The 4,612-nt window shown below is 52.4% G+C and overlaps 1 long non-coding RNA gene across 1 annotated transcript in view; it reads right to left on the bottom strand.

Annotated features, from left to right (window-relative positions):
* LOC140003506 (uncharacterized) overlaps positions 1–3,907 on the bottom strand; it is a 4,698-nt gene extending 791 nt beyond the window's left edge. The window contains exons 1-2 of the long non-coding RNA XR_011812300.1: positions 2,341–3,907; positions 1–2,304 (exon numbers count right to left, since the gene is read on the bottom strand). The exon at positions 1–2,304 is cut by the window's left edge and continues 791 nt beyond it. This is a non-coding gene — a long non-coding RNA (uncharacterized lncRNA). The remainder of the gene's footprint in view (positions 2,305–2,340) is intronic.
* Positions 3,908–4,612: the final 705 nt, after the last annotated feature.

The following is a 4,612-nucleotide window of genomic DNA, read 5'->3' as shown; positions in this document are numbered from 1 at the left end:
GAGGAGGAGGAGGAGGAAGTGGCCAAAAGAATCACAAATACAGAAGAAAAGAAGAACTGGAGGAGGAGGAGGCAGCCAAAAAAATCACAAATACAGAAAAAAAAAGAAGAGGAGGAGGAGGAGGTGGTCAAAAAATCAAAAATACAAAAAAAAAAAAAAGAGCATGAGGATGAGAAGGTGGCCAAAAAAAATCAGAGGTATAAAAAAAGGAGCACGAGGAGGAGGAGGTGGCCAAAAAAATCACAAATACAAACAAAAAAAAAAAGAGGTGGAGAAGGAAATGACCACAAAAAACACAAATACAAAAAAAAAGAGGAGGAGGAGGAGGAGGTGGCCAAGAAAATCAAAAGTACAAAAAAAAGAAGAGGCGGAGGAGAAGGTGGCTATAAAAACTCAAAAATACAAAAAAAAAAGCATGAGGAGGAGGAGGTGGCCAAAAAAGTCACAAATACATAAAGAAAAGCATGAGGAGGAGGAGGTGGCAAAAAAAAAAAAAAACAACACAAATCCAAAAAAAAAAATAGGAGGAGGAGGAGGAAGCAGCCAAAAAAATCACTGTATTTGGTCACCTCCTCTTCCTCCTCTTTTTGTTTTTGTATTCGTGATTTTTTGGCCCCCTCCTCCTCCTCTTTTCTTTTTTGTATTTGTGATATTTTTGGTCACCTCCTCCTCCACTTTTTTTTTTAAACCACACTGGTGTGGTTTAACCCAGCCGACAGTTAAACAACACAGAGCTGTTCGCCCACCCTCCCCCCTCCCTTGTGCTTTCCAACAAAAGCTTTTCTATTATTGTATGAAATCATCTGCAATAGATTAACCCTTGTCATTATTCCTATCTCAGGAATTATCTGTGACACCTGGGTAACACGTGAGCTTACTGTGACCCCAGGGAGAGCCTTCCTGTAATTAAAGGCAACCTATAGGAAAGCTGGGGAGGGGGTCTTTATCAGGGCCTGGAGTGACAGGACATGGAGTAATAGCTTTCAACTGAAAAGTTAGATTTCTAATATATGTTAGGAAGAAGTTCTTTACTTATAGTACTTCACATCCTGTGCATCTGCCAACTTCTGCATCTTATGGTTGCCTCCCCTACTTAAGAGAGGATGCTGGAGTGCTGGGTGAAACACTCAGATCTTACAGAAACAAAGCAATAGCTTACCTTTTGCACTCAAATATGTGCCCAGTATGTTCAGCTAAAACAACTTCTACCCTACAGCGTTTTGTTGGAAGTTCCAATTTCCGTCTCAGTTTCAGGTACACCAAATTTTCCAGCAGGATTTCCGGGCCAGTGTTGTCTGTCTGCGATAGACTGCTTTGCTAGATCATCGTTCAGTGCTCCCTCTGCCAGGCACAGGCCTTTTTGTCTTAATCCCTTGTAAGAAAACTTGCAGAGGTATATTTGCCCATTTGCAGGTAGCTTGTGCTCCTCTTGCAGTGACGGTGTACTTAACCCAGGATTTGTCCACGAATGACAACCCCTGTGGTTAGGCAAGGAGTTAAAAGTTTAAACAGCAAAAATCCCATGGCTTGCTGTAGCTGAGCAAACCTCCTCCTTGGCCTCCTCCTCCACCGCCTCCTCCTCCGCCACCTTCTCCTCCTCCTCTTTTTTTGTTTTTATTCCTTTTTATTTTGGCTTCCACCTCCTCCTCCTCCTCCTCCTCCTCCTCCTCCTCCTCCTCCTCCTCCTCCTCCTCCTCCTCCTCCTCCTCCTCCTCCTCCTCCTCCTCCTCTCTCCCCTGTCCAACACTCTGGCTCCCACTGCTCCCCTTTGGCCCATTTATAGGGAGGAGCAGCCACATCCCCGATTGATGACAAGCCTTTTGCATAATAGCTAACAATCGCTACCCAGGCAACCAGGCCACAAGCAACGCATCACAGAGCATCATCAAGTTGCTAGGAGCAGCCAGCTGCTACCTTACAGGGCTACTGTGCCATGGTCCTGTGGGGTGACAAATGGAACTAGAATTAGGAGCAGCGGTCAACGCTCACCACCAGAGAGGGTCTTTTGTTTTGGAGTCCTCCGCCTCCTCCTCCTCCACCTCCTTCTCCTCCTCCACCTTCTACTCCTTCTCTTTTGTTTTTTTGTTTTTTTTGGCGGCCTCCTCCTCCACCACCTTCTTCTCCTCCTCCACCTTTTTTTTTTTTTCTTTTTTGCCACCACCTCCTCCTCTAGTATTCTACTATTTCTCCACCACCTTCTTCTCCTCTTCCACCTCCATCGTGTCCCTCTGCCTATCCCTTGCTCGCCTCCTCTTTTGTCACCACTCCTACTCATGCCGCCACCTCCTCAATCTTCTCCGCCACCTCCTCAATCTTCTCCGCCACCTCCTCCTCCGCCACCTCCTCCTCCGCCACCTCCTCCACTGCCCCCTTCCTCTCTTACTCCCCCTTTTCCACCTATGCCTCTTCCTCATCCTCCTCCTTTTCTGTTTCCACCTTCTCCCATCTCCCCTCTCCAACACTCTGGCTCCCACTGCCCCCCTTGGCCCATTTATAGGGAGGAGCAGCCACATCCCCGATTGATGACAAGCCATTTGCATAATAGCTAACAATCGCTACCCAGGCAACAAGCAACGCATCACAGAGCGTCATCAAGATGATAGGAGCCACCAGCTGCTACCTTACAGGGTCACAGTGCCATGGTCCTGTGGGGTGACAAATGGAACTAGAATTAGGAGCGGTGGGCAGCGCTCACAGCCATAGCCTCCCAGAGAAGCCGCCTTGGCGCACCTGGTTCCTGGCAACTCCTCCTGCCATTTCTGGGCTCACGATCATTGCTACCAGCATGCCTTAGCAAGGAGCATGCAGAGGAAGTTGGCCAGGAAGCTTCTGCCGAGGTGGAGGAGGCTGTGGAGGAGGAATAGTCAGTGGGGCTGGAGAAGGAGAAGGAGGAAGAGGCAGTGGAGGTGGAGGAGGTGTTGGAGGTGCAAGAGGCAGGGAAGGAGGAGAAGGAGGAGGAAAATGAGAAATAGGATTAGCAGGCGGGGGGCGAGGAGGACGCGGTAGACAAGGAGGAGGCAGTGGACAAGAAAAAGGCCGTGGACGATGAGGAGGAAGTGGAGGAGGAGGACGTGGTGGAGGTATCATAGAATCATTATTGTTGGAGGAGACCTTCACATTTGTCCGGTCTAGTCATCACTGTACTACCAATGTCACCCAATAAACCATGTTCCTAAGCACCAGCTCCAACCTTTCCTTGAACACCCTGCTCCTCTGGGGCCTCCTCCACAGGTCGCAGCCTCCTCTAGGGCAGATCCACCTGTTCCAACGGGGGCTCCTCCACGGGGGGGCTGCAGCGTGGGGATCTGCTCCACGGGGGACCCATGGGCTGCAGGGGGACAGCCTGCTCCACCAGGGGCCTCTCCCTGCACAGGCCGCAGGGGAACTGCTGCTGTGAGCCTGGAGCACCTCCTGCTTCCTGCTGCACGGCCCTTGGGGGCTGCACAGAGCTTTCCCACTCCTCCCTGACCCAGACGCTGCTGGGCAGCAGCTTTTGTTCCCTTTCTTAGATGGGCTCTCCCCCAGGCGCAAACATCATCCTTTTGCTCTGCGTTCTGGGCAGCAGCGGGTGGGTCCCTCCTGGAAGGAGCCTCCTGGAAGCGGCCCTGAGCTCCCATGGGGCAGCTGCTGCATTCTTCTCACAGAGGACACCCCTGCAGCCCCCCGCTCCCACAGCCTGGCCACGCAAACCCAAGCCAAGACACTGAGCGAGCCTCCCTGATTGCCAGCCAGCAGCTGGCTCAGCCTGGGACCCCAGGCCAGTGCCCACAAGACTCTCCTGGGCCTTCCAAAGCAAGCCTTGTGGGGACGGAGCACCCACAAAGAACGGACTCACACAACAGGACTCCTTGCCAACACCGCCTCACAGACACCTGGGCCTTGAGCGGGTAGCTCCCCTTGAGCGAGCTCATTTCCTTCCCAGGAGCTGAAATGTGCCGTTTCGGGGGCATTTGGGGGCTACAGCGTGCTGCTAAGAGGGATGTTGGAGCTCCTGCAGGGCAGTGCTTCCACTAAGGCAAGGCCTTTTCTGCATCTTCTACTGCCCTGCAAGCGAGGATGCTTGGGGCACACAAGAAGCTGGCAGGGGACACAGCTGCAGGGATTGCAGGGATTCCTAAAGTCATAGCCAAATCCAAGAAAGAGAGGAGGACGTGATGCTTTTGATAGAAAGGAGCTGGGTTTGGGGGCAAAATCCGTCCCTTTTTCTATCCCGGAGACACCCAAGGGCGTAGGACAGCAGCACTGCAGGGCAGCAAGAGATGCTGTGCATTTCTCTCGTCGCCCTGAGACAGCCACTGGGTGACGATGGTGCCAAGCGTCTTGAAAGAGACCTTGCTTTCTCAGGCCCAGGTGTCCAGCTGCACACCAAGGCCGTCCCTGGCTTCCAGGCGCAGTTGCCAGGCCCAAGGCCGAGCTCCTCTGCGAACCCCCAGCCCAGCAGACCTTGCTCCTGGCGTTGTGGAGCAGCCATTTCACGGGAGCCTTTTCTCCTGGCAGTCAGCTTAGCGCCATTAGCTCTGCCAGCGGGACGCCTGAGAGCCGTGGGAGCTCAGCAGAGAGTCACTGTCAGCCTTGGAGCTCACAAAGGTGGGTGGCCACAAGTACCCTGAGC

The sequence above is a fragment of the Anas platyrhynchos genome, chromosome 12, assembly GCF_047663525.1.
Source record: "Anas platyrhynchos isolate ZD024472 breed Pekin duck chromosome 12, IASCAAS_PekinDuck_T2T, whole genome shotgun sequence".
In the NCBI taxonomy this organism is placed as follows: domain Eukaryota; kingdom Metazoa; phylum Chordata; class Aves; order Anseriformes; family Anatidae; genus Anas; species Anas platyrhynchos.
This window is presented reverse-complemented; position numbering and strand designations above follow the sequence as displayed.